Below are 12874 nucleotides of genomic sequence, written 5' to 3'. Positions count from 1 at the left end.
CTCATCTCCCTGTGCTGTGCTGCTGCTTCTCACTAGCTGTTTTACATTTGGTAGTATATATATGTCCATGCCAGTCTCTCACTTTGTCCCAGCTTACCCTTCCCCCTCCCCGTGTCCTCAAGTCCATTCTCTACACCTGTGTCTTTATTCCTGTTCTGCCACTAGGTTCTTCATAACCATTTTTTAAAAATTCCATATATATCTGTTAGCATATGGTATTTCTTTTTCTCTTTCTGACTTCCTTCACTCTGTATGACAGACTCTAGGTCCATCCACCTCACTACAAATAACTCAGTTTCGTTTCTTTTTATGACTGAGTAATATTCCATTGTATATATGTGCCACATCTTCTTTATCCATTCATCTGTCGATGGACACTTAGGTTGCTTCCATGTCCTGGCTACTGTAAATAGAGCTGCAATGAACATTCCAAGAAGAGGTTTTTAAATTGGATTATGCATTATGTGTGTGCATATACATTTCTGTTTTTTCCATACCCCAAATTACAAACCTGCCATGGCTGGTCTTGTGTAGGACTCTTCCATACGTGAGAAAATGAGAGTTGTCTATATGTTAAATCTGTATAGACTTCGCAAGTGAGCTTTTGTCTTTCATCGAAAGCACTTGACCTGAAGCAGTGTGGCCTCACCAGTGAAGGAGCAGTGAAGAAGTCTTTACTAAAGGCCCTTGAAACAAACAGAACTCTGGTCATTTTGGATACAAGAAAAAACCCACTTGTTGGTATGTGGTCACTTTTTAAAAAAAAACTGATTAACATATAGCAAAACAAAAGGAGTTTGTTCACATAATGACAGTTTTTAAAACTAAATGTGGGGCCTCCCTGGTGGCGCAGTGGTTAAGAGTCCGCCTGCCAATGCAGGGGATACGGGTTCGTGCCCCGGTCTGGGAGGATCCCATATGCCGCGGAGCGGCTGGGCCCGTGAGCCATGGCCGCTGGGCCTGCGCATCCGGAGCCTGTGCTCCGCAACGGGAGAGGCCACAACAGTGAGAGGCCCACATACCGCAAAAAAAAAACAAAAAACAAAAAACTAAATGTGTTTAACTTTCCTCATCACATACAGTTGACCCTTGAACAACTTGGGGGTTAAGGGTGCTGCCCCCCACACAGTTGAAAATCTGGGTATAAGTTTATAGTCAGTGGTTCCACATCTGTGGATTCAACCAACCTTGGATCGTGTAGGATAGCACATATTTATTGAAAAATATCCGTGTGTCAATGGACCCGCGAGGTTCAAACCCATGTTGTTCAAGCTTCAACTGTACTTTTCTATGTTGCACTTCCCTTATGTTTTTAGCAGATAATGTACTAATTAAAGTGAGTTATACCTTTAAATTGTTCTTATCTCTACTCTGAATAAAGGTGAACCTAGATACTAAGCCTGTTTCTACCAAGAGCATTATTTCCTTGTTGTGCAACCTCTGAATTCTTGCAAGGAGTACTTTACTCATTTGTCAGTTTCACAAGTAATTTTTTTAATACCTTCTGTGCGCCAGATATGGGTCAGGCACTAGGGATAAAGCAGTGAACCAGACAGACAAAAGTCTTGCCCTCGTGGAGCTTACATTCTAGTGAAGGAGTTCAGGTAGAAATGAGTAAAGAGATAAGTAATATAATTTTAGATAGTAGGAAGTGCAAAAATGTCTTAATGTAAGGAGATTGAGGGGGAGCAGGTAGGACGCCATTGGATAGGTTTGTTAGGGGACAGCTTCACTGGAGAAGTGGCATTTGAATGGAGACCTGAATGAAGAGAGGAGCAAGCCATGGAAGATCTGGGGTAAGCACATTCCAGGACAAGGAGGCCATGAGTATGCAGGCATGTAGGTGGGTGGAGTATTTAAGGAAAAGCAAGGAGGCCAACATGGCCAGAGTACTGAGTGGACAAGAGTGTGGTATGACATGAGGTCAAGGAGCTAGCCAGAGGTCTACTCTTGTAAAATCTTGAAGGCCAGAGTAAAGATGTGGATTATTCTAAATGAGTAGAGGGTTTTGAAGTGGAAAAAGGCATGATCCAAATAGTACCTGAATAAGGTGACCTGGTATAGAGAATAGACTTGGGGGGATCAAGAAGAGAAACAGGGAGACCAGTTAGGTGATTATCACAGTGGTCCAAATAAGAGATGTTTATGGCTTAGCTTAGGTTGGAAGTTTGGAACAAGTGAAAAGTGGTTGAATTGAGGTTGTGTTTTGAGGGTGTAGCTAACAGGGCTTGCCGGCAGATTAGATGTGGGGTATGAAGGAAATAGTAACAAGGAGACAAGTCGTTGATGATTATGTGTGCAACTGGGTGGTATCACTTAGAAAAAAGGGGCTGATGGGAGGAGCAGCTTTTGAGGGAATATCAGGACTTTGGTTTGTTATCTTGGATGCCCTTTAGGTATCTAAGTGTCTGGACAGTGCTCAGACTGTACTTTCTATCCAAAGGTATCCAAAGCCACTTTAGATGCAAAATGTTTAAAGTTGACCTTTGCTGCTGCCAAAATAGTAGCCACTGGGGGCAGTCTGCAAGGTGGCATCTTAGGTTTTTGATGAAGAAATTAGAATACAAAGGGGGAAATAAGTGTATAATTACATAATGTAGATTTCATATTTAATTTTATGGGAAAAGCAATAATTAGTTGGCTTTTGTTTTTAAATGGAAATAGCCACTCACTGGGAAATAATTACTCTAATTTCAAGTTATTTTACTTTAGATCATTCTGTGATGAAAGCAGTTAACAGAAAAGTTCTCCAGACAGAAGGAGTGCCAAGTCAGAGGTATTTAACATGTTTTAGTTTTCTTGGAAGAGTTTCTCTTTAACGGCTTGTTTTTCTTTCTTTCTTAAAAGAAAATTATCAAGGTACTTTCTGCCATCTTAAAACTAAGTTTTTAGTCAAATGAAATGGCTTTTCTGTTTCTGAAAATGTTGTGTGATGCTTTAATTTAGGTTCCCAGAAATGCAGATTGAAAACCTTTTATTAACTTAAAGTATCTTAATTTCCAATGAAGATCAAACCCTCATAAATTACCTGTAACTTAAATGGCATATTTGTCATTTCTGTCTCAGTAGCAGTGGATAACTTCTCCATCTGTGAAGGAACCATCCAAAACTGGTAGACAGAAAAAGAGAACTATAATTTTGGGAAGTGGTCAAAAAGGAAAAGCTACTATTAGAATTGGTAATCTTTCTTGTTTTTTTTTTTTTTTTCCTTTTGCGCTACGCGGGCCTCTCACCATTGTGGCCTCTCCCATTGCAGAGCACAGGCTCCGGACGCGCAGGCTCAGAGGCCATGGCTCATGGGCCTAGCCGCTCCGTGGCATGTGGGATCTTCCCAGACCAGGGCACGAACCCGTGTCCCCTGCATCGGCAGGCGGACTCTCAACTACCGCACCACCAGCGAAGCCCCCCTTTCTTGTTTTTAATGCTACTAGAACTTATACCTCTTATGTTTTCCGGTGTGCTAAAATTAAAACAGCCAATATTAACCACATGCATATTAGGAGGCCTATAATTATTTTGATACTTATGAGAATTTATAGAATATAGATATAATAAATGAATTTAAAGAGATGTTAATATTAACCAACATTATTGTTTGGATCTCATAAAAACTTCGTTACTTTGAAAATATTTCCTGGTGAATGATTACTTCTAATACTTTGCAATTGAAATTTGGGGTGCATTTTGATGATAATTTTAGTAGTGGTGCTTTTGAGGAATGATTTTTTTTTAATGCAGAATTACCTTTTGTGCCATAAGAAACAAAATTTCTTCCCAGTTGCAACCTTCCCATTTTTCCCTGCTTCTTTCTTCGAAATTCTTACCTAAATTTTTTTTTTTTTTTTTGCGGTATGCGGGCCTCTCACTGTTGTGGCCTCTCCCACTGTGGAGCACAGGCTCCGGATGCACAGGCTCAGCAGCCATGGCTCATGGCCTTACCCACTCCGCGGCATGTGGGGTCTTCCCGGGCCGGGGCAAAAACCCGTGTCCCCTGCATTGGCAGGCGGACTCTCAACCACTGCGCCACCATGGAAGCCCAAGATGTATGTTTTTGATTCTCTATTAATCAACTTGCTTGGACAATAGTGTATTAAATAGAAGTTGTTGAGAGCGTTTATGAAGTCAAAAAAAGCTTATGATTGTCTGCCAATTGTTATTTCAAGAGAGTGATATTTTAATAATCAAATAGTACATACAAAGAAGTTAAGATTTGTGATATCATACTAATTAGATATTATTCTTAAAAATTTACATCATATGTAAAGCATTCTTAAAATACCTAAGTTGACTTTTGCTATGATATTAGAAATGGAAATATATATAAATAAAACATGTATATGTAAAACATATTAGGAATTCTGTAAAATTAGTACCTGGTGGTATATAATAGGGCATCATGGAATGAGAAGAAAACAATTAAACCTTTTTTTTTTTTTTAGCATGATTAAACAAAGTGGAAATGTCACTGAAGTATACAAGCTCATTGAGCTATTTTAAGAGTAATTTTATTGCTTGGGGTTTTTTTTTTTGTATTTGCCTCAGTTATTTGGAGACATAGAAGTCAGCCAAATCAGCATCTGGGTATATACGTAGATCCAGGTGAGTATAGGGGTGAAACAATGGTGTGAATTGTGTCACATTTATATTGTAATTATGTATGCCTAAAAACAGATGGGAACTTTCATTAGAAATTTTTTTTATCTCCTAACAAGAAAAGTGTAATTAAAAAAATTTTAATACAAATGTATTTGCATTTGTTTCTGAAAGTAAAGGAAGGGTATACACATACAAACCACATGCATACAAACATTTTTTTTGACGGTAGTTAAGTTAAAAAACACAATAAAATAGCACAAAATGAACTGAGTTCCTATATATATATGTATTTTTGATTGTCAACATTTTTTTTTATTAGTCTCTGCTTTACAACAAAGTGAATCAGTCATACATATACATCTGTTCCCACATCCCCTCCCTCCTGCATCTCCCTCCCTCCCACCCTCCCCATCCCACCCCTCCAGGCGGCCACAAAGCACCGAGCCGATCCCCCCGCGCCACGCGGCCACCCCCCACCATCCATCCACCCCACGCCCGGCAGTGTTTACACGTCCATGCCTCTCCCCCACCCCGTCACAGCCCCTCCCTCCCCATATCCCCAAGCCCACCCCCAGTAGGTCTGTGTCTCTATTCCTGTTTTACCCCTAAGTTCTTCATGATATTTTTTTTCTTAAATTCCATATATATGTGTTAGCATACGGTATTTGTCTTTCTCTTTCTGACTTACTTCACTCTGTATGACAGACTCTAGGTCTATCAACCTCACTACAAATAGCTCAGTTTCGTTTCTTTTTATGGCTGAGTAATATTCCATTGTATATATGTGCCACATCTTCTTTATCCATTCATCCGATGATAGACACTTGGGTTGTTTCCATCTCCGGGCTATTGTGAAGAGCTGCAAGGAACATTTTGGTACGTGTCTTTTTGAATTATGGTTTTCTCAGGGTATATGCCTAGTAGTGGGATTGCTGGGTCATATAGTAGTTCTATTTGTAGTTTTTTCAGGAACCTCCATACTGTTCTCCATAGTGGCTGTACCAATTCACAAATCCACCAGCAGTGCAAGAGTGTTCCCTTTTCTCCACACCCTCTCCAGCATTTATTGTTTCTAGATTTCTTGATGATGGCCATTCTGACTGGTGTGAGATGATATCTCATTGTAGTTTTGATTTGCATTTCTCTAATGATTAATGATGTTGAGCATTCTTTCATGTGTTTGTTGGCAGTCTGTATATCTTCTTTGGAGAAATGCCTATTTAAGTCTTCTGCCCATTTTTGGATTGGGTTGTTTGTTTTTTTGCTATTGAGCTGCATGAGCTGCTTATAAATTTTGGAGATTAATCCTTTGTCAGTTGCTTCATTTGCAAATATTTTCTCCCATTCTGAGGGTTGTCTTTTGGTCTCGTTTATGGTTTCCTTTGCTGTGCAAAAGCTTTGAAGTTTCATTAGGTCCCATTTGTTTATCTTTGTTTTTATTTCCATTTCTCTAGGAGGTGGGTCCAAAAGGATCTTGCTGTGATTTATGTCATAGAGTGTTCTGCCTATGTTTTCCTCTAAGAGTTTGATAGTTTCTGGCCTTACATTTAGGTCTTTAATCCATTTTGAGCTTATTTTTGTGTATGGTGTTAGGGAATGATCTAATTTCATACTTTTACATGTCCCTGTCCAGTTTTCCCAGCACCACTTACTGAAGAGGCTGTCCTTTCTCCACTGTACATTCCTGCCTCTTTATCAAAGATAAGTTGACCATATGTGCGTGGGTTTATCTCTGGGCTTTCTATCCTGTTCCATTGATCGCTCTTTCTGTTTTTGTGCCAGTACCACACTGTCTTGATTACTGTAGCTTTGTAATATAGTCTGAAGTCAGGGAGCCTGATTCCTCCAGCTCCGTTTTTCGTTCTCAAGATTGCTTTGGCTATTCGGGGTCTTTTGTTTTTCCAAACAAATTGTGAAATTTTTTGTTCTAGTTCTGTGAAAAATGCCAGTGGTAGTTTGATAGGGATTGCATTGAATCTGTAGATTGCTTTGGGTAGTAGAGTCATTTTCACAATATTGATTCTTCCAATCCAGGAGCATGGTATATCTCTCCCTCTATTTGTATCATCTTTAATTTCTTTCATCAGTGTCTTATAATTTTCTGCATACAGGTCTTTTGTCTCCTTAGGTAGGTTTATTCCTAGATATTTTATTCTTTTTGTTGCAGTGGTAAATGGGAGTGTTTTCTTGATTTCATTTTCAGATTTTTCATCATTAGTGTACAGGAATGCCAGAGATTTCTGTGCATTAATTTTGTATCCTGCTACTTTACCAAATTCATTGATTAGCTCTAGTAGTTTCCTGGTAGCATCTTTAGGATTCTCTATGTATAGTATCATGTCATCTGCAAACAGTGACAGCTTTACTTCTTCTTTTCCAATTTGGATTCCTTTTATTTCCTTTTCTTCTCTGATTGCTGTGGCTAAAACTTCCAAAACTAAGTTGAGTAAGAGTGGTGACAGTGGGCAGCTTTGGGAAGACATCATATCTTGAACAATATGCCACTGGGAGAACTGGGGATGGCTTAATGGGGGAGGTGACTGGGTAACATCAGCTGGAGCCTTAATTTGAACATAGTTCTTTAAAAAATATGTTAGACTGCCTTAGATTTAAATGCATCAGAAATTCAGGAGTATTTTCCCCGGTGTGTTTTACAGCAGAATTGTTCCTACCTGAGGTTATTAACCTGCTCACCTGTCATTTCCTAAGAACTCCTAAAGATTTCTGCTTCAACCCCTGTACTTTCAATCTAAGGAAACTATGGTTTTAAACTGGGGGAAGGGAACAGAAAAGAATGATTCAGCCTCTGGCAGCTTTTTACTGTGCTGGATAAGATAATTATTTTTTTTTCCCCCCAGAATGACCTGTAACTTCCTACATTTCTTACATTTCAACTTCAAGTTTCATTTCTTGGGATGCCTATGGCTTTTCATCTGGCTAGATGGAAGCCAAGATTTTACTTTTCTCTTGGGGGCTATTCTGCTAGGCTAGAGTCATTAGAAGCAACTTTAACTTTAGGTTGTTATATATATCACATCTTTCAAAGCATAATCAGGCTCTGTGGTTCATGATCTGGTTATTAGATTAAAGGTCTGTGTGGCCAAAGGGCTGTACTTCTAAAACTATTGAGAAATAAACAAAGTTGACTAGACAGGGAAGGAAAAGTCTACAAGTTGGTTGCTATATAGTGATCAGTGGATTCTTTTCCTCCTTCCCTGGTTCACCAGAAAGCACACTTGCCCATACTGTTCACAATTCTCAAAATATGTTTGTTACTCTCAGGGCTCCTGGAATATATATCCTCCAACGGTTGCCTTTTGACTTCTCAATGAACTGTTCTGCACACCTCTGCTGCTTATATTTTAGGATTTTTTTTTCCCTTTGGAAGAGAGAAGAGTGGCTTGTAAAAATACTAGTGGAAAATAAGCATTAAGAATCACTTCACCTTCTCCATCAAATAAATCCACCTGAATTACCAGTTCTATGAACCAGATATGTAATTCAAAAGTTTGATGAAGAACAGAATACTTTGAGTCTCAAAATATCTCTCCATAAATTACTTATTAACTACAAAGGGACAAATAATAACTTGACAGTGGAGAAACTTCGTGGGCAACACCCTAACCAAGATACTAATGAGACAGATGACCACTAGGTGGCACCTGTAAGGATGCACAGAGAGACACACTGCCACCTCTGTGGAACGCCCATGAAAAGCACATAACATGAAACAACCATGAGGAAACAGAGCTCAAACCCAGACTGAGGATCATTCTACACAACAACCAGCCTATACTCTTAACAAACTCTCAATAATATGAAGAACAAAGAGGCTGAAGAGTTATTTCATATTTAGACCAAAGTGACACGAGAACTAAGTGCAACACATGATTGTAGACAGGTTCCTGGGCTGAAAAGATTAGCCATTAAGAATGTTACTGGAGGGCCTCCCTGGTGGTGCAGTGGTTAAGAGTCCGCCTGCCGATGCAGGGGATGCAGGTTCGTGCCCCGGTCTGGGAGGATCCCATATGCCGCGGAGCGGCTGGGCCCGTGAGCCATGGCCGCTGGGCCTGCGCATCCGGAGCCTGTGCTCCGCGACGGGAGAGGCCACAACAGTGAGAGGCCCGCATACCGCAAAAAGAAAAAAAAAAAAAAAAAAAAAAAAAAGAATGTTACTGGAATAAGTGGCAAAATTTGAATATGGACAGTAGATCAGTCAACAGTATCATTGTTAAATTTGTGTCTTAGACCACTGTGCTGCGGTTTGGTAAGAAAATGTTGTTTCACTTAGGAAGTAATCACTATTTACAGGGAAAAGGGTACAATGTCTCCTTACCCTTAAGGGGTTCAGGAGAAAAAAACATGTATATATGGAGAGACAGTGAATGCCAAAGCAAATAAAGCTAAATATTAATAATTGGTGAATCTAGGTAAAGCATATACAAGAGTTCTTTGTACTTATCTTTCAACTTTTAAGTTTGAAATTATATCTATAACTATATATCTACATCTATATAGATATATAAAATCAACACACACCATTCAAAATAAGTGCATCAACCTAAAATCCAGCCTATTCTTCAGGTATTGTTAGGCAATCTGAAGAGAGACAAAGGCTAGGATACCAACAGGGATTGGGTCAGTAGATTCATTCATTAGGACCCTGAGTACATTTCTACTAACTTAAATTATGCTTTCATTTGAATAAAACATTTTGGACTGCCTTAAACTTAGTGCCAATTACTTATACATTTAAACACTCAAAGTATGAATTCCATACTTTTCCCCAAGTGAGGCCCAAGGCAGTCAATATTCTCGTGTGCTAACAAGTAAGCAAGGCCAATTTCTATAACCTAACTATAGGACTTTTTTCTAATATGCCCAGTTCCCTATTTTCTTAGAAAATCCAATTTGCTCTGGGATTTCAAATACCACAGGTTCTTGTTTTTGTCACAACAAATGAAATATTTTATTCTTTAGCTTCTTAAAAAGAAATTCAAGAAATCTTTGCTCACTGCTAGCTTTCCTAGCTCTCTCCCAATATCTCCTTGATCAAGCTTTTCCACCCACTCTGGAATAATCCAGGGGTAATTAGAGCTTCTTACCTTCTTTAGCCCAAAAGGAGCCAATTTATCACAAACTATCATGGATTGATTCTAAATTACCAAGAGCCCAATTACTAACAGAGGCAGGGAATCTTCTTTGCAATTAAAGTGATTGACTTCTTTGCAGACGCAGTAGCATTTCACTTTTTAATTATGTTCATTCGGATCAAATGTGAGAAAATTCTTCCTCATTTTATTTTCCTTCCAACGAACACGATACAACAAACATTAATCCCCAGAGTGATACAAGGCCAGACCTGCAAGGGCCTTCGGCAGGGCTGGACATCTATCAATGGGTCTTGTCCATTTTATGGGGTCTTAGTGGCTCCTTAAGCTCTAAAGGGAAAAAAGGGACTAATTATTTGTTACATCACATAGTTCACCTAAGGGCTTGCAAAACCTTCCAGCATCTGCTAAGTTGTGACCAGACAGCATTAGATATTTAGATAAACATAGACTACCGCGGAACAGAACAATTTTGTTTCTTGTGCAGGCAAAGAGCAGAGCCGCAGTGCTGGGGATGAAGCAGTGTGTGGAGGTAAACATAAGCAACGTGGGAACAAATCTGTTTTTTCTCACCTAGGTGGTATTAACATGATTATGTGTTGTCAAATTTTGAAAGAGAAAAATAGTCAAAATCAGTCTGAGAGAAGAAGGACACTCTGGAGGATATAAAGGAACATGAGGTCACCAAGACTTACACAGATTTCCCAAGGCCTGAAAGACAAGTGTCTGTCCACCTTGCTTTTAACCTTAAAGACTGGCCAGTTGTGGCTGCCGCAGCCTGTTGACCCAGGGCCTGCATCCTTATCTCCCCTTCCCCTCTCTCCACGTGGTCAGCAGACTGGCGTCCGTTCACTCACTTGAGACATTCAAAGGTCCAGGTTTTTGCTCAATGAGTATCTTCCAGCGATCTGTGCTGCAGACAACAGTGACTATCCTTTGTCCTGGTATGAACGCAGTTGCTCACCGTTTTCCAAACACTTTCACACATATGTAAAGAAGAGTCTGGGAGCCCTCCAAGATTTTAAAGTTTAGTAAAAAATGAAATTACATAGTAAGCTTTTGAAAAATTAAAACATCCACGTATGTGAGATTGTACTTCTGCCTTTACTGCAGGCTGTTTGCGAAATTCAGGAAGCCCTGCCTTTCCATTCATTAAACGGACAGTCGTTGAGCACCTCCTAAGGGCAAGGCAGGATGTCAGGTGATGGAGGTGGAGAAACAGGGCTTGTTCCTTGCTCTGATGGGAAAGGCACGTAAGCAGACATCCTCAGCACAGGAAAACACAGAATGGAGGTGCTGTGATGGGATAAAAGGGTCACGCTTATAAGAACAAAGGAAAAGCGCATCCTTCCAATGCAGGAGACACAAACAAGGTCAGGAGGTTGGCAGGTGTCTTGAAGGAACGTCAGTCTTGCTGAGCGGGGGCAGGAACTCCAGGCTTGCCCGACGTAGCATGGGCATATATGCACGCCACATTCCAAGAACCAGAAACACAAGAAAGAAGAAGCCAGACCAGACACCACAAAGCTGTGACCATTGGGCTAAGAAGCCTGGGCTTTTTTATGAACCAAGGAGGAGCATGAAGGGGAAGTGATGGTCCAACTGGCTGTGCTGGTAGGGGCAGGGGGGCAGATGAGGCTGCTGAAATGATCCACTGAGGGCTGACAGAGCTGGCTGTGGCAATGGGAATGGAAATAAGTGGAGATTCAAGAGATTTGGGGCCGGTACAAACCACAGGGACTTGGAACCATCCTATGAATGGATGAGGAAGTAGGCAAAATAGACTCTGAGCACTATTATATGTGAACACTTGGATGGCATCCATGGACTGGCCAGCTTTTGCTGTTTAAACATTTACTGTGTTTAAACAGTCACATTCTGCATTGAGCCCTCGTTTTAAGCTCTTCAAACATCCCTGAGATAAGTGGGGGAGTTATTTCAATCCTCCTTTTTACAGATGAGAGAACCAAGACTGGCAAGGCTTAGCCCTAAGCAGGAAACCCAACTAACTCAACTAATTGGTGCAGAGCTGGGACGAAAGATCAGTATAGTCCTCATTACACAATCCAACGAAACACGAAGATAGCTCAAAACTGTCCTAGCATGTTTCCAGCCTAAGTGGGACAAAGTTCATACAACTTTATACTGTGAGCTGTGTTGTAAAGTGGTTTGTTGATAATGGCCATTCCAAAAGCCAACAGAAAGCTACCAGTATGCTGAATCATTAAAAACATGGATGTACAGGACTCAAGTCTTATAGCTTTTTGAACAAAATACCCTTCACAGATGCTATTTTTAGACTCAAGTTTTCCCAACATAAAGTTTTTAAAAGAACAATCTGTCTAAAAAGCATGTAAAGAAATTCACTGACAAAGGTTTAGATGTTTTAGGACTTTAATGTCCTTCACATGGACAACATAAAACACTGACAATGGATGAACAGTAGGGGAAAAGACTCTTCAGCAAAGATCTTCCCGAACTCACAGCATCACTGGTCAAACACCATAAAGAGAACAGTCACGTGAACAAACAGTAACGGAATTTAACACAGATTTTTGGTTTAACAGCATAACTGAAAAACAAAACCAACCAACCAATCAACCAACCGTTCTTCTACCCACTGAAAGGAAAGTAAAGGTGAATCAGGGAGCTTCCAAATCTTGTGAAGCAGCTTAAAAAGGGAAAGGGGAGGGGGGAGGGGAGGCACACAATTGTTGAGAATGTAACACTCTAATGCACAAGGTCAAGGACTCTAACATTCTCAAAGTCTCAACATATACCAACAAGAACCATATTATTAGAAATATAAAGGCACAGAGATATAAATGCATAGAGATATAAACTATTTGGTATTAAAAACAGACCTTGCTAGATAAACATATGTCACTTTTATCCCTTTATGAGAATAACCGTATAAAGAAAGAATCCAGAAGACCCCACTGCTGTCATCTTGCAAAGGATCAAAACTCAGCACCTAGAGGGTCCCACCCACCCTCCATGCTGTGTGTCTGTGTGTCTCTAAAAATAATAACCTGCAATTTGCAAATAATTAAACCCATAGGCAGCTTTGAATATGAGATCTAGGCAGAAAAAGTAGCAGCAAAGACAACAGTAGCTAGAATTTGGTAGAAAAGCAAGAGAAGATTTTTTAAAAAGCTTCCAGTTCA

The sequence above is a fragment of the Mesoplodon densirostris genome, chromosome 7 (genome assembly GCF_025265405.1).
Source record: "Mesoplodon densirostris isolate mMesDen1 chromosome 7, mMesDen1 primary haplotype, whole genome shotgun sequence".
NCBI lineage: Eukaryota > Metazoa > Chordata > Mammalia > Artiodactyla > Ziphiidae > Mesoplodon > Mesoplodon densirostris.
The sequence above is the reverse complement of the archived record's forward strand: the minus strand, read 5'-3'. Positions refer to the sequence as shown.